The sequence below is a fragment of the Pinus tabuliformis genome, chromosome 1_2 (genome assembly GCF_031772625.1).
Source record: "Pinus tabuliformis cultivar Carrire ecotype Pingquan chromosome 1_2, CPIR1, whole genome shotgun sequence".
In the NCBI taxonomy this organism is placed as follows: Eukaryota; Viridiplantae; Streptophyta; class Pinopsida; order Pinales; family Pinaceae; genus Pinus; species Pinus tabuliformis.
This window is the reverse complement of record NC_142298.1, coordinates 1,172,864,626-1,172,890,511: the sequence shown is the minus strand read 5'-3', so window position 1 is coordinate 1,172,890,511 and position 25,886 is coordinate 1,172,864,626. Positions and strand designations below refer to the sequence as shown.

At 37.3% G+C, this 25,886-nt stretch overlaps 1 pseudogene; it reads left to right on the top strand.

The window, feature by feature from the left end:
* Positions 1–11,941: 11,941 nt before the first annotated feature.
* Positions 11,942–24,424, top strand: LOC149210408 (uncharacterized; annotated as a pseudogene).
* Positions 24,425–25,886: the final 1,462 nt, after the last annotated feature.

The following is a 25,886-nucleotide window of genomic DNA, read 5'->3' as shown; positions in this document are numbered from 1 at the left end:
TGTCCTTCCACTGCTCCTCTTCTTCTTCTCTTCTGCCTTCCAACATGCCTAATATGAGTGGAGGACTCAATTTGAGGCCAATCTAGTTGACCTTCAACCTTTGCATGGAGTGTTTGTACATTGGCACTCTTCTCAATGCCTCCTTTAGCCTCATGGGGGAATGGTATTCTCTGATCTGCAAGCTGTGGGGTAGGGTGTTCCATCTTCTCATGCATGCATGCATACATTCATCCCCAAGTAGCCTATGCATATCTTCAAAGTGTGCAATGGCTTGTTCCTGATTGGCTAGATATTTAGGGGAAATCTGGGGGTCATTGGCAAGCAGGTTGTGTGTGCTGATGAGTGTCATAGGATTTGATGGCTCAAATCTTATCATCAATGGTTCATTCTGCTCTTTTATTAACAATATTTTCATTTATGTTTCCCTAAATTCTTCATGGTTCATCCGTGATGCAATGGCCATTAATTGCAGATCCCCTAGCTTGGCATTGGGGTCCCATACATTCAGGTCTGTGAGGTCCATGTTGTGTAGACAAAACTCTGCCATCTTTGCTTTGTCCTCGAAGGTGCTATGGTCACACAAATCCATGAACTGCCTGTAGTTTTGGAAAGGCATGCTACCTCTTTGTGCCAAAGTTTTTATTTGGAATTGAAGCCATTGATCCTTCAGATACAGGCCATAAGATTTCGCTAGTGTTCTGCATTGTAGTCTTCTATGGACAAGCTGGCCATGTATGCCAAATGAGTCTCTTTCTCCTGTCGCGGCCTCCTTAGTAATTCATTCTCGTGCTCAAGGTGGCTTCTTGTAATGGCTTCTCTGTCTCTGATAGCACTCAATTCCCTGCCCATTTCCCTGATTTTGTCTTCCATGTGGCCAATATCCTCAACTCCTTTGGACTTGGCTATTTGCATCCACCTATGTGTTCCCCTTCTCTCTTTTTCCAATTCTAAAAACAGTGGAATTGAAAATTTCTGTGGGATTATCTTGCCTCCCTCAAGTAGTCTGTAATAGGAGTCAACATTAGGTTGGGGGTTAGGTTCTTATAGCTCTTTTGATTCCTCTTTCACCTTTGGCTGTCCTCCTATCTTTTCCTCAAGTTTCTTTGTCTCCTGTAGTTTGGACAGTGTCTCCTGTAGGACTGTTTTAGCCTCCTATAGGTCTGGTTTGGGGTCCTATCGAATTGTCTTTCCCTTCCATGTAGAAAATCTTGTAGTCCTCCTTTCATAGGTTATGGGTGTCTTGGAAGGAGATTCTTTCACCTTGGAAAATGGTGAATCTTCAATGTTAATGGGAGTCTTTGATGAGGGCTGAGGTTTGCCTGTTTTAATTCTGGTACTCTTCCTTGCCCTGAAATACATGGGGTTTGTTCCTTTCCTCTTCTGCTTCTGCTTGCCTGGTGTACTGAGGGCACTGAGGGCAGTTGCTACTTCTCTTTCCAAAGTTCCATGGGACTCTTCTCTTTTCTATGCCCTCTCTGCTTTCTTTTCTCCCTCTTCTGTCTCTTTTTCCTCCTCTTTATCTGTCTCTTTTTCAACTCTCCCCTCCTCTATTTCTTTTCCTTCCTCTCTTGCTCTGCTATGTCACCACAGGCTTCATCTTCTCCTCCTTGCTATTCTCCCTCCTCACTGACAGTAGGACTGACATCATAGGTTAATGCCTTGATGTCATCCTCAACTGTCATATTTTTGAAAACTTCCCATGCTATAGGGAGTGTAAGGGTATGGAGGGCTTCTTCTACTAGGATCTTGATTAGGCCATGGTGAGCTAGCTGTTGTGAATTTCCTTCTTGTAATTTGTTGCTGGAGTTAATGAGGGACTGAAGGAGAAAGTAGGGGATACTGAGCTTTTGATGTGCTGGGGTATCCATGTCATATCTCAATTCTTGGAAGATTCTGAAATGATATCCATAAACAATGTTGTACCTCCCCTCACAAGAAATGTATTTGATCACTTGGTAGTTAACCTCATCCCAGGGATATGGTATACTAGCCCTCCTAATTCCATTTTTGTCTTCAACAAGGGTTTCATTATCTTGGAGAAATTTCTTCTTAGCAGCCTGGCCAATTGGTTTCTCCTCTTTACTCCACGGCAGCCCAAGAGGAAGGGTAGTGACCCCACTGATGAATTCAAGGGTTGTTTCTATGGAGAGGCCTCTAATGGTTACAGTAGCATGAGTTCTTGTGTGAGGGACCAGAGAGAAAGCAAATTCATGGGCAATTTCATCATCAAACCCTCTAAACTTCTCAACGAAATTCATCCAGTTTTCCCTTGTAAATATTTCCACCACTTGAGGATGTGCATGGAGTCTAGTGGAGTTAGTGCGCTCTTTTCTCATAAACCCCACTATCATACTGCCTGTACTTCTTTTGAAAAACCAGATATGGAGGTGGAGACAAAGAATTTTGAGTGAAAATGGAAAAACAAAGGGGACTGTTTTTTTTTCAAGAAAAAATATAACTTTTTTTTATGTATTTCCACCCTCTTAAAGACTCATTTTATCTTCAATTTGAGACCAACTCTTTCACAATTTGACATTCAACAAAGGGCATTCATGAACCCTACCTCTTTAGACTGAAATTCGTGCTAAAAATCACGTTTCCTCCCTTCAAAATGGCTCACTACCCCTCCTGTAGAAGTCTGTTGTCCCTCTTGTAGATTTCCTGTAGGTGCTCCTGTAGAAAATGCCGAGAGAAAAAATATGGAGGAAATCAATGGAGGATGGTGGATACGAGGCTATGGAGGCATAAGAAGATTGTTGTGTGACTGATTTACTAGGAGAAACTGAAGAAAAGGTGGTGAGAATGCGTGGGGAGGAGTGCCCATTACCTTTTATGGCTATTTTTGGTTATGAGTGTTGAGATGGCAAGGTGTACGTTGCCTGGATTAGGATCATTGGTCCCCACCTGCTTGGTCATCATGACCCTACCTCGCAATCATCCCCTCATTAATGCATCATAGTTAACTCTTCCTCCCACTACCTGTCCTTAGCATCTTTTGCTTGAGTTGATTGTGCGCATGTGTGGGTGACATCTCAATTAAGTGGAGTCAACTAAATGAAGGTGGCCAAGTTAACTGAACACCTTTCCTTCTTTCGATTTCAACCATCTCGTTTCCTTCATATGGTTCCTAATTACACAAATGCAGATAGAGGAGTGACTTAACTACTTACCTGTGATTCGAGTGTATTCGCTGCCATCCACTGTGAGGTGTTGTGGCTTTCTCTGCTGCATGCCTTCATTTTCCTTCATGCATGTTGTCTCTACTTGCTGATGTGTTGTTGTATGTTTTTGCAGGTTTTTCTTTTGTTGTATTTGAGCTGCATGTGTCTTTTCTTGCTTTAGATGTGGTCCCTTTCTGTTGGTGCTAGACTTCTATGGGATCAGCTGCTACAGGAATTCCTACAAGAGCTCCTGTAGTTGTTTCTCCCCTTGAAACTTTAGCTATTTCCATGTGCTTGGAGCTCGAGAATGATGCCAGAGGTGGAGATGAATGATGGAGGGATAGTAGGTAAAATTCAGGTACATTTAATGGTGCCTTTTCCTCCTTTTATTTTAGTTTTTTTCAAAACTGAAAAACTGTTTTTCTGTGTTTTTTCCTTGGAAAGAAATAATAATGATGGTTGGAGTGTGATGCAGGCTTGGAAATGATGGCAAGGAGGTTTGAAGATGGTAAGAGGGATTATAAGTTCCTCATGAAGCTTTTCTTGTCCCTCAAACTGCCTTCTGTAGACACTTTTGGCTCTCTATAATTCCTACAGGAACCTCCTCTAGAAAAAATAGAGCCTCTTGTAGAAAACATAGTTTTGGAAGAAGAGGTACAGTGGGGTGAAAGAGATGCTAAAGATGATGGAGGAAGGTGTGGAGAAGATGAGATGGATGTTGGTATGAATGTCAGGGTCCCCTTGGCACCTTCTTCTGCTCCCTGTAGTCCTCCTACAAACCCGCAATGCAATATTTTTCTTTTTTTTTTGAAAACAACTAGGGCATCTCAGAGAGGTTTTCACCTTAATTTCCTACCTTGGGTGCCTCCAAGGGAGGTTTTCACCCAGGGATCTTATTCTTTTCCCTTTTTCTTTACATCACTAGGCCACCTCAGAAGAGGTTTTCAACCCAATGATGGGACTCAAGCACCTCATGGAGGTTTTCACTTGAGTTCTTATTTTTTCTCTTTTTTCTTTAGTGAGTGGGTGAAGTGGAAGGTAAGACATGCTCCACTACCATCACTATTTTATTTAAATCTTCAATAAACTCTCACTTGGAGAGGGGTTTCCTGTAGAATTTCAACTGATGTCCATTGACAAGCATGGGGATGGCTTCATCATCAATGGCTCTGATCAAAACTGAACCATTGTCATTGCATTTATCCATAGTGTAGGGGCCCAGCCATCTTGTCTTCAGCTTGCCTTTAAAATCATTGTATCTTGAATCATAGAGTAGTGCCCAATCTCCTTCTTGGAATTGCTTCTCCCTGATATTTCTGTCATGCCATATCTTTCTCTGAACTAGAACTACCTTTGTATGGAGAAGGGCTTGCAATCTGTATTCATCCAATCCATTGAGCTGAAGTAATCTCTCCTTCTATGCATGGCTGAGGTCTAGGTCTAGCTGAGCTGCCATCCTTAGGGTATTGAATTCAAACTCTATTGACAGCAAAGTCTTCTTCCCATAGACCAGTTCATAGGGTGTGAGCCAGGTGGTGGTCTTCCATGTTGTGTTGTAGGCCCAAGTGGCCTAAACTAATCTGTCTGCCCAGTCTTTTTTGCTGCTGCTCACTACCTTGGTTAAGATCCCTTCCAATGCTCTGTTAGTGACCTCCACTTGCCCATTGGCTTGTGGATGGTAAGGGGTGGAAGTCTTGTGCTTGATCTTATGATGTGTGAGTAGGTCTTCAATCAAGTTGGAAGTGAACTGACTGCCTTGGTCTGTGACCAACTCTCTCAGATACCTGAACTTGTAAAATATGTTTTCCCTCAAAAACTCAGCTACTTTTTCCTCTGTCACTGCTTTTATTGCTTTTTTCTCAGCCCACTTTTTCAGGTAGTCGGTGCACACAATGATTTACTTCTTCTGCTTTGAAGGGGGGTTGATAGGCCCCACAAAGTCCATGCCCCACTTCTCAAATGGCTCAAAGTTCACTTGAGGTTGCATGGTCATTTCCTCCTTTGGAGTGGGTTTCCCCATCCTCTGCCACCGATCACACTGGCTCGTGTATCTCGTCACATCCTAATGAAGAGTGGGCCAGTAGTAGCCTGCTTGCAATATCTTGAAGGCGGTTCTCTTTGCTACAAAATGACCTCCACAAGGCCCATCATGACAGGGTCAGGAGGATGTCAAAGACTTCCTCCTCCCTGACACATCTTCTCGAGATCTAATCTGGGCCAAGTTTGAAGAGATTGCCTCCAATCCAGGTGAAAGGGGCACTTTTCCTTACTATCTTTCTCTTCTCTTTTGAGGATAGGTGTGGTGGGAACTGTGTTGAAACCAAGTAGTTTGCTATATCAGCAAACCATGGAGAGAGTACTAATATGGCAAATAGGTGTTCATCTGGCATTTAGTCATCCACCAATCCTTCTTCACCTGCAGGCAAATTTACTCTAGACAAAAAGTCAGCAACAACATTCTCTTTACCAGGCTTATCAAAAATGGTCAGATCAAACTGCTGCAGTAAAAGAAACCATCTAATAATAAAAGCATTTACATCTAGTTTTTTCTTTAAATATCTAATTGTAGCATGATCAGTGTGCACAAAAGTTTAATAGCCGATGATATAATGTCTGAATTTTTTTAAGGAATGCACGACAGCTAGGAGTTCCTTCTCGGTCACTATATAGTTCAACTCTGCCTTTGACAAGTTTTTGCTTATAAAGTATATGGCATAAGGTAACTTTTCATCAATTTGTCCTAAGGCTGCTCCTATTGCTTTGTTCGAAGCATCTGTGTGAATGTGAAAGGGTAGAGCCCAATTTGGGCCTCTAAGAATTGGGGGCAGTTACTAGCTTACTCTTCAAGGTATCTAAGGCTTCTTCACAATTTTCTGACCATATGAACTCAACATATTTGCCTAGGAGGCCAAACAAAGGAGAGGCTATCTTGCTAAATTCTTTAATGAATCTCCTGTAATATCTAGCTAAGCCTAGGAAACTTCCGACATCTTTCACCTTTTGAGGATGTGGGACCCTTTGGATAATGGCAATTTTGTTGGGGTCCACCTGCAGTCCTTGTTAAAATATTGCATGACCTAGCACGGTCCCTTCAGTCATCAAAAATTCACATTTTTCTGGACTGAGGACAGGTTCATCTCCATACACTTATCTAGAACTTTTCATAGGTTAGATAAAGCTTCCTAAAAGTCAGAACCATAAGGAGTAAAATCATCCATGTATATTTCTACTGCATCATGAACCAGTTCAGAAAATATACTCAATACCGCTCTTTGGAAAGTGGCTAGAGCGTTGCACAAACCAAAAGGAAGGACTCGGTATGCAAAGGTACCCCAAGGACAAGTGAAAGTGGTCTTATCTTGGTCTTTCGGACTAATTTGAATCTGATTGTACCCGCTAAACCCATCTAGGAAGGAGAAAAACTTTTTCCCTGCTAGACCGTCTAACACTTAATCTATGAAAGGTAAAGGAAAATGGTCCTTTTTAGTGGCTTTGTTCAATTCCCGATTGTCGACACAGATTCTCCACTTACCCTTTTTCTTTGGCACTAGCACCAAAGGTGAGACCCATTCACTGTCAGAGATGGGATAGATGAATCTTACATCAAGCAATTTCTGTAGTTCTTCCTTAACAATATCTTTAAGTGCTGGGTTCATCCTCTTTTGAAGTTGCCTGACTAGCTTGAAATATTCCTTGATGTATATATGATGAGTACATACTGAAGAGTGCACTCCCTTCATCTCCTTATAACTCCAGGTGAAGGAATCTAGATGTTTTCTCGGTATGTTTCATAGCTCCTTCTCCTGGGAAGTAGATAGGGATGGATTGATTTTCAATGTTATTTCTGGGCCGAACTCTATATCTTTAACACGGAGAGAAATGGGGTCGGCCACACAGAGATTAGTTGCGGGGTTGTTTTGGGTTTCTCTTACTATTTCTTCTAATGGTGATACACTGGGAGGCGGATTCTGAATCAAATTTTCAATCATATCATCCCCATCTTACGGTTTTCCCCCCATGGCGATTTCTAATGTACAAAGTGGTGCAGAATAAACTTCATTTTCATCCTCCTCCTCCAACCAGAGAGGAGGTAGATAATGTTCTAGTAAGGGTTGGGCAGGAGGATATAGGATTAACTGCTTGGACATGTGCCCATTCTTTATGGTCATGTTCCCAGCTCGGCAGCTGATGTAGGCATCGGCTATAGCCAACCAGGGTCTTCCCAGAATGAGAGGATACCAAGTGAGCTTTGCCTTTGGCTGGAGAACTAAGAAATCAGCAAGGAACTCCCAAGAATCGATGGAGACCATCACATATTCCACAATCCTCTCAGGGGTCACAATGGAGCGGTCTGCTAGCTGCGGCACTGTCATGGTCTTCCTCAAGGAGCTTTGGAGGTTAAGTTTGAACATTGTGTCCTTTGTCATCACATTAATGGCAGCTCCTAGATCTCAAGGTATGCGGGACCATTGTGCCATTGATGTGGGCATCAACTACTGGGCTTCCAGGGTCCAGATATTTTGGACAGATTATCTGCCCCAACATCATGTCGGACAGTTGTCCTATGACATTTATGGTTGGGGCATCTCTCTTGCGCCTTCCTGGATTCCTAAAGCACTTCTTTTTGATCAACCTATTATAGATAGGCACATATTTTATGGCTTGGAGAAGTGGTATCTTCACACATAAATGTTTCAATTCTCGAAGGAGTTCAGTCTCTTTTGGGGTAGGCTAGATTGTAATGGATAGTCTCTCAGGAAAGGGTGGATTTGCTTTAGGTTCGCTTTCCTCTTATCTTCCTCAACCTCCCTGGGTGGAGGTTGGCTATCTGGGAGAACTTTCCCAGATCTCAAGTTAATTTCTTGAATCTCCACAACATAAGTTAGACATGATGGTTCCCCACTATACATTTGTTGAGCCTATCTATTGTTCGGGTTCAGATTTCGTTGGGCAGGCATTTGGGGTTGCCTTGGTGGAGTAGAAGGTAACGGTTGTGGTTGGGGAGGTTGTGGAGGCAGAAGAGTGGGAATAGAGTTGTATTGGGGCCTCCACCCCTGATGAGATGCATTCCACTGAGGTTGCGGCTGAGCATAGGATTGAAATGAATGGGTGGCTATTTGGGCATGATATTGAGATGTGAAGGACCAAGGAGGAGCCTGGACCAGGAAGGATGAGTAGGGGGGCCCCAAGAAGGTATGGAGGTGACTTGGTTGGGGTTGTAGTGCCTGAGATGTCCCTTGCATCCCCTGCTGGCATGGTCTAGGTCCATGCGGCCTCCTTTGGTTTATGTAAAAGATGTGTTCAGTGACTCCTTCGGCCCCTTGGTATACAACTTTAAGTCTGGGCAAGGAAGGGCACTTATCTGTAGAATGATCTTCTTCACAGACTGAACAAACTTCTATAGAGTTCAATGGGCATTCATTCCTAGGATGCCTCCTAGTGCATCTAGGACAAAAAATGGCCAAAGCCCTCTCTGCTTCCTCTTATTTTCTTTTGATATGTAAGGTATCCATTTGCATGGAAAGAGTCTGCAACATCTCACTCTTGAAGTCTTCCAGCATGTTTCCAATTTCACCTTTGATGGATGAATTGGAAGAAGAGGTACTAGCTATGGGTTGACTCCCCCTACCTTTCTTTTTGGCTGCTCTAGAATGGCTTCTAAAAACAGTCTTTATGTCCTCATAGGATAATTGGTAGATGTCTCCCCCAGCTAGTAGATGGAGGGTGTCTAAAAGGTCTTCCCGAATTCCCCTGAGAAGGACCAACTTCAGAGACTCAGGGTCAAGTGTACACCTGGCCCTTTTGTCACTGGGTTGGAACCTCTCTTCATAGTCTTCCAAGGACTCATCACTTCCTATGGTCATTTGGAAGTTTTCTTCTTTAGTTTCTTTTGACCTACAATAGTATTGATACTTGTTGTTAAAGGCCTGCTGCATCTGAGCCCAAGTTGTAATGTTATTGCCAAGTAATCCCATGAACCAGCGCAATGCTACATCCTTGAGAGTAGAAGGGAACAATTTCAACTTTTGCTCATATTCTGCACAGTCATAAGTTCGACAAATGACAACAAACTCGAACAAGAAGGTGTCAGGATCTTCTGTAGTTAGACCATGGAAGCGAGGTAGGGTTGAAGGACTTATATTCTTCATTTTGGTGTCCCCATTGGTCTCCCAAATGGGGAAGGTGCCCTCTATTCTCTCTCCATTTCCCCTAGCATTTCTGTTTTCAGCCATTGGCTCCAGAGGAATGTTTTCTTCTTCTTCTTCCCCTATAGGTTCTTCAAATATGTCTGGATGCCCACCTAAGGGTTCTTCTTGATTGTAGCCACCGAAGAAGAGAGAAGATTGACTGTGTGAAGCAGTGGGGGTGTTGGGCAAAAATTTTCCTAAGTTATCTCTACTCCTACGAGGCATGAAAGGAAATATTTTTGGTTTTTTTTTGTTTCTTTTTCCCACACTGAAAGTACCTACATAAACTGAAATTATGCTTGAACAAAACAAATTGCAACTAGCTGAAATGAACTTGCTGAATGGAAATTTGCAGAATTGAAAAGGAAAGCAAGGAAATGCAGAACTGAAAGAAAAGAAATGACTAGTCTACTTTTGCCGAAATAAACTATTAGCATAATGTTACAATAGGAAATAGAAGAAAGCAGTAATCACATAATACTCTGACTCTTCCCCAGAAATGGCGCCAAAAAATGGTGAGCATCAATATTGCAGCAAGAATGCTGCAACTTCTGGGCTACCAACTTTACTTTTATCAACACGGTAGTTCGTAACAAACTTGGAAGTGTCGATGCTATATGCACAAGTACTAGTTCTCGTTGTATGGTGTCACTTGGTCAGTCGGCACGAGATCACTAGGAGCTCAAGCCAACTTCTATAGATTTCAGAAGAAGCTCTATGTGTGATGAAAATAAAGAAATATTACTCTACAGATGTTATTCTAACTGCAGAAAGGAGAAAGACTGGAATGTAAAGCAAAGCCTGGTAAACCCTAATTAACAAGCTAATTCTACTTTTGCCAAAAACACTACGAAAACCATGAAAGAAATGCCATTACCTACTCAAGGAAGTAAACAACATCTAACCATGCTATTTCTGGAAGTAAATAAGCAAAAAACATATTTTTGGATTTTTACATGTTTTTATGTGAATTTAACATGCATCTAATTTATTGTGTGTGTGTGTGGTAGTGAACAGGTGGCATTAGAAGGCGGTTTTGGAGCTTGGGAGGATGTAGGATGGTGTGGATGGATATTAGGAGGTCTTAGGTGGCCTTCTGGAGGCTTTTCCAACACTCGGTCTTCAAAAGAAAGTCTACAGGAAAAACTACATGAGGACACAGGGAAATCACAGGAGGAAAAGGTGGATGAAGGTTGGAATGAGGTGTTAGGGTGCCTAAGGTCTACCATGAATCACCAGGAGAGAGAAAGATGACTGGGTTTGCTCAAGGAGAGAGGAAGAAGTTCTATGGAAAATGAAGGAAAACTAGGGCAGAATTGAGGTGAGGTTTGGGAGATCTATAGGGCTTGGATCAGATGGAGTGTGACTACTGGTAAGATGGCCTACTGCTGGAAGAGATCTGCTGCATAGAAACTAACAGTCAACCAAAAAAATCAAGCAACCAATGAAATAAGTGCATCTTAGGAAAAACAGAGTTTTGCATTAAAATGGCCTAAACTATGATGTAGATAAGGAAATGCTGAAAAATGTTGTAAGAGCATGCCAAAGGAATATTGCAAATCAGGAAGTGAACATGATAAAGAAGATCTAAAGGTGAGAAAAACTGGACTATTAACCTACTAGAGGGCTGCAAACACTAGAAGTCCTAAAATGAGGAAAATCTGTGTTTTGGGGGCAACAAGAGATTCTTTGCTTCAAATCATGGTCCTAGAGGGACGAAGAGAGGCCAAGACACTGTTTCTAGCCTTTTGAATCTTCTCTGATCACTTCTTAACCTACTACAGAAAGCACAAATGGAAGCAAACTACTAAATCATCAAAAGCAACCTATTTTTAATCATAAGAGAAATACATCTAACAGCAAACTAATCTACAAACTAAAGTAAAGTATACAAACACAAGTAAAGAGGAGCTTGGCTACTTGGATTGGGCCCTAACCCAAGAGCTTCAGCCCATTGAGGTAACTCAGTGCTAGCTCAAAAAGGATTCCATCTTCATTATCAAAAAATAGCAAGATTACATAGAACTGTCACAAAATAGTAAGCTCGAAATTTGAGCAGAGTTTACACAAGAAAAAAATCCAACCCTAGTGAGGCCCTAGGCATCTCTACTTATACATCTGAAGCTACTAACAGCTTCCTTAAAATCAGGGAGGCTTGGCTCCCAAAACTCGAGATAACTATCAATCATCTTCCACTTGCTCAGCTGCCTTCTAGTGCATGATTCGGCTGGTTGTACTATGAGCTGAATGAAGGGGAATTCAAAGTGAGGAGCAATAAATGAGGGGGATTCCCTCCTATAAGTCCTCTCCTTTGTCTACTTCGAGTTATTACTACAGTTTAACCACTAGATCCTTGACTTTGACCTCGAATTCCATCAATAATCTGCATTAAATACATGTTAGACCACATGGCATAATAACTAACTCAACTCACCCTATAAGCATAAATACAATCAGAAAATCATACAATAAGCCAAGAGAATGGTTGATTTGACTAGGTTAGGAGGTAAAATGAGCCCATATAATTACCCATTTATGAGGCTCCTCATGGTGCCCTCAAGTAGCGACGCCCCAATGGTGGAAGTATTCGCAATGGTGGAGATGGCCATTGGCACATCCCCATCCAGCTTGATAGAACATAAGGTGGAGAAACATGAACAGGACGACGAGGAACAACCGAGGAAGAGCAAGCAGAGGTATTTTACGTGCAATAGGCAGGTGGGGCTGACAGGCTTTAAGTGTCATTGTGGTGACCTTTTCTGCGCTCGACACAAGTACACTGATATGCATGACTGCTCTTTTGAATATAAGACGGTGGGCCCCCACACCATTCTCAAGGCCACTCCTCTCGTGAAAGCTCCAAAAATCGATACAATATGAGTGTCCATTTAAAAAAATCCATTAAACATTGAGGATGCAGACTGCCTTTTCACTGTTCCTTCTTTCAAGCCCAGTATTATCTCTCTGTGCAAATTTCATCGTGTTTAAATATCTTCATTTCAGATTGGAACGTTGATAGCAGTATATGCACATTGGGGATTTGCTTCCATAAAAGGAATCGACTGGGGATGGGTTGGAGTGATCTGGCTTTACAGTGTGGTATTCTATGTTCATTTAGATATAATCAAGTTTGCAGTGCGTTACACTCTTAGTGGACAAGCTTGGGAATTGCTCTTTGAGAGGAAGGTTAGTTTCAGTCATTCTCCACTCTTCATAAGTTTTCTATTTTGTTGTGTCAGAAAATTTTCCCTGTAGCATATATTCTTCTCTTGCTAATACTCATTTTGGTAACAATGACATCATGCAAATGGCTTTCAAAACAAAGAAGGATTACAGGAGAGAGGACAAAGAATCCAAATTGGCACTTGCTTAGAGAACTTTACATGGTCTGATTGCTCCTAATGCCTACACTTCTATTGGGCGTTCATCCATGATTGCAAAGCAAGCCAGAAGACGTGCAAAAATTGCAAGGTAACAAATCATGGAAATGCATAATGCTTTCAGACTTTTTGTTGTTGCCCTAATCCTATTTCATGAGAAAAACCAAATTGATTTGAGTCTTTGCATTTTGAAAATGATTTGAAGATTATAAATACCATGCCTTGAGCAAAAAGTGTGTTCTCTTTGTTTTTGCACAAATTTTATTATTTAGGAAAATCTACATGGCTTGCATTCAATTCCATTTCACCAATGATCTGAAGCAAGAAAAACTTGTTTTTAATATTTACAACTATTTGATGATCAGTAAAACAAAAAATTCAATCCTCATGCCTATTCAATTATAGGAGAAAAAAATTTGTATTTTGGAAACAACCTTGGGAAAGAACCATTGTTTTAAAACACTGCACACGAGTGACCCCTTCCATTTGCTTCATGCAAGAAAGTATACTCAAGTTATTTATCTAGAATATCTGAATTTTGCTTCACTTAGCCATTTTGTCGGGAATGGAAAAACATGTTGATGCTAATAGTACTTGTGTAGGTTGAGAGAACTGCATACATTGAAGGGACACATGGAATTAGTTTGACCTTGTGCAGGTTGAGAGAACTGCATACATTGAAGGGACACATGGAATCAGTTGTTTGGTTAAAGGGATTAGACATCAATGCCATTCAACAAACATATACTGTTTAAACCAGGCCAACTACATTCAGAGGATTATATACTCAAGCGGATTCACCTTGAAATCTGGGAAGACATCTGAGCAACACTGGCTTGTTTCATAAAAGCATATTGGCATGTCACTAGGAGAGAGAAATCATCAATTGCAGAAACAGCGAGAGGCTGAATTTCCTTGTCATTACGACAATGTTTGTTTCTACTTGTATTGGCTTTTAAACAATTTCAGAGTTCAGATTTTTGAGGCCCGTTGTGAGATTGAAATGAATCAATTCTTAGGAGACAAGTTGTAGAGATTTTTATTGGTTCATAAGATTTTGTTTTTTTACTTCTTCATTGCATGTTTTTGTGCACATCTATTGAGTAAATTATGAAACTTCAATTATTTTTATTATAATTTTTTTTTTTTAAATTAAAATTTATTTTTTAAATTTTTATTTTTTAATTTGTTCATGTAATGAAATAACTAATTTTAAGAAATTTAATATATATATAGATATATATATATTAAAAAAATCTTCTCCACTTAATAATATTTATAAAAATAAAATCTCATAACATTTAATATATAATATATAAAAATAAAGTCTCATCACATTTAATACATAATACATAATATTTATAAAAATGAAGTCTCATCACATTTAATAGATAATACATAATATTTATAAAAATGAAATCTCATAACGTTTAATACATAGTACACTGAATATTTATGAAAATGAATAGTCTAAATAGGAAAGACTATTTGTAATGTATGAATGCAGCGGCTACATCATCAAGCACACAAAAATAAAGGTTCACCAATTTTCAACTAAAAACATTTGATTTTTTTTAAAGTAAAGGTAAATCGATTTTCAACTATTCCATTGGAAATAGGGTTGAGTGGTTAGATATCAAGAGAGTTTTTCAAACTACAAAAAGATATATGTTGGTGCATCCTTAAGTGCAGACAATGATACTATATTATTTATTTATTTTGTTAAGAATAAATTCAATTGTTGTATAATTCTATATGCAAAATATTAATAATATTTATTTTGTTAAGAATAAATTCAATTGTTGTATAATTCTATATGCAAAATATATAATATGTACCATATTTATTATTTTTATTTTTATTAAATATATAATATACATCATATTTATTATATTTAATTTTGTGTTTTATAAATTTATATTAAAAATATTTAATGTATATTTTAAAAGATAAAGTTATGTCATATTGCATATTATATAATTATAAATATGTTGTAATACATATTGGATGTAAAATTTTATAATTGATTTGAGATCCAGAAAAGTCAAAATTAAATAGTTTTTTAAAGTAATTTTTTCAAGCTTTATCTTATAAATATGTTGTAATATATATTGGATGTAAAATTTTATAGTTGACTTGAGTTCTAGAAAAGTCAAAATTAAATAGTTGTTTTTTATAGTAATTTTTCAAGCTTTATCTTATAAATAGAAATAACGAATTTTTTGTCTCATTACTATTTGTAGAAAGTGTTTTTAGAATAATATTATTTTTTTAGCTTTATTTATAAATTTATTACGAATTTTAATAGATTGTTATAAATTTTGATTATTAAGATTACTCTAAATGTTGTTTTATAAAGAAAATACTAGAATTCATTTAAAGTACTAGAGTTTGCAAAATGACAAAATCGTATCATCAAAATTATGATATTTGTGGATTCTATCAAATTACTTACTTAATAGAGAGGTACATTTGTTAACAAATAGCTAAATTTTAATTTAATGAATATTTAAATCACACATATTTATTTGTAAATCTATTTCAATTACTTAAAATACATTTATTATTTACTATTTAATAATAATGTTTTTTTGTTAATCAAATTGGAGTAAATTTTTACTCTTATCGAATGGTTTAAAAATCTCTAACAATTCAAATTCAAATTCAAATTGAATAAAACTATTATCAATTACATGCATAAATTAAATAGCATATATATATATATATATATACGCCCTTCATACTTAATTAGAAATTATACCAATGAAATCTTTAGGAAGTGCATACTTGTCTCAACAATGTAAGTCTAACTCTAGCTTGGAAGTTGTATCAACGAAATGAAATCCTTGCAAAGTGCATACTTGACTCACCTTTATAGTATTTTAGCTAGTCCAAACCTCACATTATTTAACCTAAACATTTCATAATATATACAAAGGTAATGTGAATAGGCTTCCACTTGTACATGCTTTTGGAGGTATTTAACTCTATAACAATTTAAATTAGTCTAAGTCTTGGTCAGTGAATCAAAAACTTCACATTCTTATTTTATTCAATATTAATTAGGAAAGTTATAAATTCCAAGTTTACCTTAAACTAGGGTTTATGATTACTATGTAACATACTTTATATGTAGATACTTTAAACTAAGATTTAGGAGTACCCTCTAACATATTTTGTACAATTAATGTATAACAATTTAACTATAAGAAAAATTTTAAATCCAAGACTACCTTAAATTGGGATTTATGTTTGCTATGTACCATACTTATACTTATATGTAGATGGTTTTGGAGGTTTTTAATTCTATGACCATTTAAATTAATCTAACGTAGTTATCAATTACTTTTTACATAAAAGGTAAGTACTAAGCATAAATGCTACATATTACACTTGTTTTATCATTATATTGTCCCTCAATGATAAGGATTTTCATGGAAAAACTTCCACAAATTTTTAGTTGTCAACTTGGGATTAGCTTCAGCAAAAGGTTTTCTTTTTTAATATTTGAATATTGCTTATGTTCATTACTTTTCTTGAAGCCAACATTGTGGGTTTACAAAACTTTACTGAAATTTTCACTTGAGTACATTGCTAACTTACATTAGATTGTGCCTAAGAGAATTATATATTGAAAGTATCTATAGGGCTTAAAAGTATAACGAAAAATCTACAGAAATTTGGCACTGCATTTTGAAGTGATTCTCTGGCTTGACAATCTACCTATGATTTTAGATAACTAAATACTGTAAGGAGAGTCCACAATGAAAAATACATGACTTAGAGGGTAGGGAGAGAAATTAGTCCAATCTGAATTATAAATGTTAAGTAAAAATGGCAAGTCGATTCACATGAAAGATATAGTTTAGAAAACACCTATAACATTTATATATTCAGACTTTGAACCTTCTTTGCTTTCCCTCCTATTTCTCCTTCCTCTCTAAGCATGTATCTCGAAATCACAGTATATTAGAAGACTTTGTTAGGGAAAACCCAGGAAATTCCAAATGATTTATGTTGTCAATAGAGAGTTCTAATGATCAGTGAAGAACCCAAAAGAAACGATGTGTATAAATGCAAACAAAGGAGACTATAAGCTCCTCTGTCTCAACAATGTCACGCAAATTGTGTTAAAATAAGCTAATTGCAAACAAAGGAGACTATAAGCTCCTTTGTCTCAACAATGTCACGCAAATTGTGTTAAAATAAGCTAATTACTCCCGCATGAGGGGTTGGCTAAACTTAGAGAGATAGTTAACTAACTGTTGAGAGTTGAGAGTTGGATTGTTGAGTCAAGTTGAGTTAAGTGATAGATGAGTTTCACTGTGTGGTTGCATGTCAAGATATTTTAGGCAGATTTGTGTGATCAATAGAAGAGCCGCACCTCGTGTATTTGTGTGTGAATTTTGGTTCACTGTAAGTATCAAGATTTGTGTGATCAATAGAAGAGCCACACCTCGTGTATTTGTGTGTGAATTTTTGTTTTGTCTCGTCTATCTTTCCAACAAATTGGCATCAGAGCGAGGTAACAAAAAGCTAAGGATAACATATTAGCAACCGTCCGTGTGAGAGGAGAGCAACTTATAATTTTTCTCGTAGTAAGTTTTATAACGCAATTTTTCTCATAGTAAGTTTTACAATGCACCTTGTAGGTTATATACAGGGCGTTATAACGCACCAGGGCTCAGTAGAGAGCCGCGTTAACAATCCTTAAATTAAGCGGTTTTAGAAGCACGAGGGTCAAGTTTATTTCCGTGGCTTTAGCAGACTAACGCTGGAGTTAGTCATCGTGAAACACGTTAGTCGCATGCCCTCATCACAAGAGGAGCATTAGAGCATAAGACTTAAAAGTCAACCACATAAACAATGGTGAAATACGTTGTGTTATATGTTAAGTGGGCCTTTTGATTTTATGGTGAAGTATAATTTTTTTTAATGTATTAAAGTTTTTTCAAAAGGGCTTTTGAAAAAGTCTTTTTTTTTATGTTTTTTTTTTATATATATAAAATAGAAGCTTAGGTTTTATTAAAAGGGGTTTTGCAAAGCTTATAAAGGGGTTTTGCAAAGCTTATAAAAGGAGAATTTTAGGGTTTTTAAAAAGAGAATTTTTTTGGAGAAATATGGCTTTCTCAAATTTCTAGCCTTAGTTCCTACTATTTACAGGGAATGATTATGATGTGTGGGAAAATAAGACGAGGACCACGTTGCATGCACATGATGTTTGTGATTATATCCAGTTTGGGTTTTCAGAACCTAAGGATGAAACATCAAAAACATATCTCAGTAAAGCAGGGAGGGAACAATGGAAGAAAAACAAGAAGAATAATGCACAAGCGTTGCAACCTATCCAACAAAGAGTGGATTGAGCAGTGTTCCAGAAAATTATGATCATGTCTTTAGCAAAGGAAGCATGGGATACTTTGGCGACAAACTATAAAGGTATGACCAAAGTCAATATTGTTAAGTTGCAGAATACTAAGAGAAATTTTGAAAGTCTGCAGATGAAGGAGACAGAGGACATCGATTCTTTCATGAATCGAGTCATAATTGTCGTAAATCAATTAAAGATTTATGGTGAAGAAATTAAATATCAAACAGTGGTTGAGAAGGTCCTCATATCTTTGCCTACCAAATTTGATGTTGTGGTAGCAGCCATAGAAGAAGCCAAGGATTTGGCATCATTAACAATTGATGAGCTGATGGGATCACTTCTATCACATGAGGCAAGGATGGAGAGAAATAAGGATTCCACTTTAGAGACTTCCTTCAAAAGTCAAGTTTCTATTTCAAGAGATAGAGGTCGAGGTAGAAGTAGATCGAGAGGCAGAGGATGAAGAAAAAGATATGGTGGTCAAAGACATGGCCCAAAAGAGCATGAACATGAAAGTGGAAGCAACTACAAAAGCTTCAAAAATAACCAAAGAGTTGAAAAATCAAATGTGAGATGCTATTATTGCAATAAATTTGGTCACTATGCTCGTGATTGCGGGAAGAAGATAGTTGATCAAGGGAACCAGAGAGCTAATGTCACTATAGAGAGTACTAACTTCATGTTCCTAGCTTGCCATACCATGCATGAACCTTCTGCTAGTGTGTGGCTATTAGATAGTGGTTGCAGCGACCACATGACACGCAGCAAGAATTTGGTTACAAATTTCGATCAATCTGTAAAAACAAAGGTAAAGTTGGGGACTGAAAATACTATGGAAGTAGATGGAAAAGGAGTGGTCAACATTTTGACCAAGCAGGGGGGGTGAAGACAATCTCAGAGGTATAATATGTTCTTAGTCTCAAACATAATTTGACAAGTGTTGGTCAATTGACACAGAAATTATACATAGTTATCTTTCAAGGTCAAGAATGTGTTATATATGACAGGCCCCCAAGCAGGCAGCTGATAGCGAAGGTGCAGATGACGAGGAACAAACTCTTTCCTCTCATAATGAATTACAGTGATCATGCCAATTCTTTTACATTTGCATGTTCTAATGATTATTAGTTATGGCACTTTCAGTTTGGACACTTGCACTTTTCTGGTTTAAGATTGTTGCAGCAGAAATAGATGGTCAGAGGATTACCTCCCATCAAAGAACCTGCTAGTACTTGTGAGTGTTGCATCTTGGGAAAGCAACACCGTGAAATTTTTCCAAAGGGAGTTGCATACAGAGCAAAGAAACCTCTTGAGCTAGTGCATACAGACTTGTGTGGACCTATGAGGACACAGTCGATTGGTGGAAGTTGTTACTTCCTCACTTTCATTGATGATTATAGCAGAAAGACTTGGGTTTACTTCTTGAAGCAGAAGTCTGAAACTTTTACAAAGTTCAAAGAATTCAAAGCCTTAGCAGAGAACCAAAGTGATCGACAGATCAAGGTAATGAGGTTAGATTGTGGTGGAGAATATGACTCAAAGGCATTCCATGATTACTGCAAACAATATGGAACCAAAAGATAGTTTACAACCAGGGACACACCGCAACAGAATGGTGTAGCAGAGAGAAAGAACAGGACAATTATGAACACGGTAAGAAGCATGTTGAAAAGTAGAAAATTGTCTAATGAGTATTGGGAAGAAGTAGTTGCATGTGCTATTTATGTGATCAAGGGATCTCCTACAAAGAGCGTGATGAACAGAGTATTGGGACAAGCATGGTCAGGTATGTCTTGCAACGTATCTCATCTCAAAGTATTTGGATGTGTATCTTATGCACGTGTGCCTAAAGAGTGAAGAGGCAAATTTGTTGATAAAAGTGAAAAATGCATATTTACTGGTTATAGTGAGCAATCAAAAGATTACAAATTGTATAACCCTGTCACAAAGAAGACCATAATTAGTAGAGATGTTGTGTTCAAAGAACAAGAGGCATGGAATGGAACTGTAGACAAGATAGTTGATGCACAAGTGCCATTGATGGAAGAAGATGATGTAGCAGAAAAGGAGTAGCAAGAATCACAAGTGAAGAAACCAAAGAGAAACACACCAACAAGGACTCCAAGATTTTCAAAGCAACATGGACCTTCATGCAGATCAACAGATCAAGATTCTCCCAGCAATCAATCAGGTGATGAATCAAGAAATTGTAAGAGAAAAATGAGAAGTCTGAAAGATATTTATGATGATTTGGATGTTAGTTCAAATTTTGCATTGTTGTCATTCCAGCCTTCTTCGTTTGAAGAAGCAATTAGAGATGAAAATTGGGTACAAACCATGGATGAATAAATTGAAGCTATTGAATATAATGATACACGGGATTTGATTAATTTACCAAAGGAAAAAAATCTCATTGGTGTAAAGTGGGTGTACAAGAAAAATTTGAATGAGAAAGGTGAAATTGACAGATTTAAAGCTAGATTTGTAGCAAAAGGATTCTCGCAGCAACCAGAAATAAACTTTAGAGAAACATTTGCTCCAATAGCTAGATTGGATATTGTAAGAGCAGTTCTAGCCACAACAACGCAAAACAAGTGGAAAGTATATCATATGGATGTGAAATCAACATTCTTTAATGGAATTCTAGAAGAAAGTTGAAGGTAACGAAGAGAAAGTTTACAGGTTGAAGAAAGCGCTCTATGGACTGAAGCAAGCGCCTAGAGCTTGGTATAACAGAATCGAAAATTACATGATTAAGAATGGATTTTACATAAGCAACATTGAGCCTACCTTATACACAAAGGTAAATGAGCATGGACAAATTTTGATTGTTTTCTTATATGTTGATGACATGACCTTTTACAGGTGATTTTGAGATAGATGAATCTAAAACAGTCATGATGAAATAATTTTAGATGATATATCTTGGTCTCATGAAATATTTTCTTGGCATAGAAGTTGAGCAATCTGAAAAAGGAATTTTTATTTGTCAAAATAAATATGCCAAAGATTTGTTGAAAAGATTCAAGATGGACAATTGAAAACCTATCCCTACACTAGTTACAACAGGTACAAAGTTAAGCAAGGATGATGAAGGATCATATGTCAATCCAATTCTATTCAAAAGATTGGTTGGTAGCCTCATGTATCTCACAGCTACAAAACCAAATATCATGCAAGGAGTGAGTTTGATTTCCAGATTTATGGAGACTCCAAAAGGCACACATTGGAGTGCAAGAAAAAGAATTATGAGATGCATAAGATGAACTAGATATTGTGGCATAATGTATGCAAGCACATAAAAGAAGGATTTGATTGGATACATAGTGATTTTGCAAGCAGTTTGGATGATAAGAAGAGCACTTTTGGTTATGTGTTCCATCTTGGTTCAGGTGTGATTTTGTGGGCATCTAAGAAACAACCCATTATGACACTTCCGCTAGCAGACGCAGAATATGTAGCAGCAACATCAGCATCATGTCAAGCAGTGTGGTTAAGAAGAGTATTTGATGGACTCAAGAAAAAATAACAAGGATCAACAACAATATATTGTGACAACACCTCAATGATTTCACTATCCAAGAATAGTGTGTTTCATCAGAAGAGAAAGCATATTGATATTAGATATCACTTTATTAGAGAACTTGTGAGCAATGGAGAAGTTCACTTGAAGCCTTGTAAATCTAGTGATCAATTGGTTGATATATTTACTAAGTCATTAGAAAAATATGTGTTTGAGTTTCATAGAAGAAACTTGGGTGTTCTAAGCCTAGCTGAGACATAGACCAGCATGCATGTTTGAGTTTTCATGAGTCAAGTTTTAGTTTAGCAGTCGTAATTAAGGGGGAGTGTTAAAATAGCTAATTACTCTCGCATGAGGAGTTGGCTAAACTTAGAGTGTTAGTTAACTAACTGTTGAGGGTTGAGTGTTGAGTCAAGTTAAGTTAAGTGATAGACGAATTTTAGTATGTGGTTGCATGTCAAGATATTTTGGCAAGTCGCTAGTTGGAAAAGGTTAAATACCCTTCATCGGGTTCTTTGTAAGTATCAAGTGTTTATTGAAAATAGCAACAAAAAATGATAAAAATAGAAATGCTATAAATAACATTGTTATAGATAGCATTTCAGGTACCAATGTGGAAAATAGCAACAAGGAATGATAAAATAGAAATGCTAAAAATAACATTGCTATAAATAGCATTTCAGGATATATTCCAATTTTGATTTGTCCTTGAATCAAAATTAAGAATTAAAATCTAAATTTAGTCTTAGCAGTTGTTTGAAAAATAATTAATTAATTCATCTTCAGTTAATTAGTTGGAGAAAATCAAACATGAAGTCTTTGTGAAGACATGCAATAGTTATCCCTTTGATTGAGGAAGTTATCCCTTAATTAAGGAGATCAGGATGAGTTGTACTTTGAGTTGTAATTAGTCAGCTCAGTTAACTAAGTTAAGTCCAGTTAGATTAGTTCCAATAGTTTATGGAACTGATTGTGAGTTTAGTTAGTTAATGCATGCATGCATGTAACTAGTGTACTTTAGATAACTGAATATTCTCTCATAAATAACTCATGTATGTCAGTTCAGTCAGAGACCCTGTTGAGATCACAGGATGGGACAATGTGCTATCAATTGTAGGAATATTCCCTTGAGGATATCTCTTGCATGCAGAAGGAATTCATATCCTTTAGGATTGCGTAGTTAGTTCAGAGGTTAGTGAGTAATGTGTGAGGTAATTACACACAAGTGACAGCTTGAGGACCCAGGAGAAACTGCGCAAGGAAATAGGAGGCTTGGAGGGCAGAGGAGAAGGTTTGTGAGAAGCCTTTGACTGTCTATGAGCAGCATTGAGGGATTGTACTGAGAGCTGGATAGCTTGTGAGCTAAATCTTTGTGTAATCCAGAGATATTTCCACTTGTATGATAATACATATACGGGGTTTTTAGTTGAGGCTTTCCCCAGAGTATTCTTTTGTGTTCATGTGTGAATGAATCTTCTTCTCTGTTATATGTGTTCTGTTTGATCTTGCTCAAAATCGATTAAGCTTCCGCAAGTTTGATTGTAGAAGTAGATTAAGTATTTTTCTTTAGTACATTACATAATCAGTTTAATCTACAGTGGAAATTTCTATAGTTTTATGTGATCAATAGAAGAGTCGCATCTCATGTATTTGTGTGTGAATTTTTGTTTTGCCTCCTCCGCCTTTCCAACAAACTGGTCTAACTTATTCTGTACCATCTTCCATCATTGTAATTTTAGTTCTTATGTGTTCATTTTGTTGTTCGTTGATGTATGTAGTATGAAGGGCATTTCTTTCTAGACATATTTGGACATATTTATTAGATACATTGAGGTGACGATTTTGACCTGAGGGCCTCGTCATAATTTTGTCAATTTTTTCAAGAACTTTCATAGCGAATTATTTTTGTAGGTAGATATTGAATTATTTTTTTTGTTACTCTCGAGGCTACCATTGCATTGACAAATTTTATGTTAAATAAATCTTGATTCTAGATATTAAAAGTATTAATATTTAGCTCTATCTACTTTGCAGGCATTACCATTCTATTTAACCAGGCTCCATTGAGTTTATATCCCTGTAACAGTAATAGTCTAAGCCAGAACCAATCTTGCATGGATATGTCTCTAGGATCGGAGTTGAGCTGCACATATGCCAAAAACTCCTTCACTTCACAACCAAAGATTAGCCAATATATCAATGAAAATGAGGATTATGTTAGGGTTACTAAGATATCATCTTGCGAATGATTTGATACAAATGGAAGTCATGGAGGCATCGATCTCAACTTGGGTCTGGATTTAACATTGTGGATCAATCATGTTGAGAGAAAACATGCAATCCCCCAACATAATCCCCCAAACTTAAGAGTGCAATCAACTATTTTAGCAGGAGGAATGGAGCAGGCAAGAATGTTGACAAGAAGATATTTTCAAACCCCAACTCTAAGCAAAGAAGACCAAAACATGTACTCTGATTCTAGGAATATGGTGGCTGTAGTGGAACGGTTTGAAGAGATCTACCAAGAAGTAATTGTAGCCCAGCTAGGATCAATTCAGTGCAGTGCTTTGGGAACACTAAAATAAAATTAGTAGGAAACTCCTGTGAGTAACTCGAATGAAGCTAAGCATTTAGCTTTTTCTTGGATTACATCCAAACAGTTTTAGTCATTCTCAACAAACCATTTTAGAATGGATGACCTTTGCAACTCGAGCTATGATGAAGCATGCCAACCATCTACCTTTGATCACAATTTGATAAATCACTCAAAAACTCTTGATGACTCTTCTATCATAAAGTAAGGTCATACTCCTTTCTATTTTTTGGGAAACAATTTCGGTATTAATCTTGTAAATTTATCTAGTAATTTCTAGTGCTTGTCCAACTTTTATCTAGCAATAAACTTCTCAGGAATGGGTAGAGTCTGCCCTCAACTTGGGGCACACAGATGTGGACTAAGTGGATTAATGTCCACCCCTTTGAATAATAGCGATTGGAGACTGTGACTCTGAGCAAAGATGACTTGCAGAATGTTTCTTCATACAGTAAAATGACTTAGGATCATGAAAAAATTAGGCACAAATGACTTTGGTATGCTGAAGTCCAATTTCCAATTTTTTGATATGCATATTTTTCTATTATTATAAGGTATCTTAGAGGGTCACTTTGTTCTGTTTGGTGTTTCATATTTGACCACTTATACATCTTTTGGTAGCTGAAAATAACGGGAGATTTATTTGCGGCTCAAAAAAGAGAAATACTACTTGAATGGAAACACCCATCTCCAGGTCCAAGGAGATTACATATGTTGTTTCCTTGCATCATCATTGAAGAAAAAAGTTGGGGGATCACATACTACTCCTGGTGATCATGTTGCAGTGTGTTTATTATTAATTTCATTATTATTTTCCAACAATACCATCTGCCTGTAAACCATTGTTTCTGCCATTTTTGTTCCCTATTGATTGAACCAATGTTGCAGGTGTTCATTATTATTTTCATTATTATTTTCCAACAATTCCATCTGCCTTTCAACCATTGTTTCTGCCATTTTTGTTCCATATTGATCCAACCAATTTCTATCTACAATTTGGACACTGTTCATATATAAGCTTCCAGATCGACAGATATATTTCCTATGTGCTTCATATTATCTTCCCCTCTTTTAGTTGCATTATTCACATTCATCTCACTAGCTTGCTAGAGTTTTACTTGTTGATTTTGTCTTCCGAAATGATTTGCAAGATTAATTTGTACCTGTGAGATTCATAGCATCACTGTTATCAGCACTGGCTTTTGTTGGACTGCATTTTCTTGGTTATTTTGGTGCGCTGTACAGATACTAAAGGCTTGGACCTTGCTAGTTATATGAAAAACAAGAATTTTCTACACACCCTTGCATTTGTACTTAAATCTTATTCTCGGCTCATGTTCTATGGTTGTTCAATTTTGACGAGTTCATTTCGGTAATCAAAGAAACATAAGATTTCCTCCCTGAAGTTGTATTTTCTCGTCATATAGAATTATCTAACTGATGAAACACTGACTTCAGCATTTGAATATAATTAAAAATTTTGGCAAGGTGAACATGTAACACAAACCACTATTTAATACCGTATCTTGGTGGATACATCAACAAATCATTACATTCCTTACATATTTTTAAGATTTATATTTTTTTGAATCCATGCTTAATTTGTCATTTCTCTTTGTTGTTTCTCTGGAGTTTAGTCTCATCACCTCAAAGGTTGAAATTTCATTGGA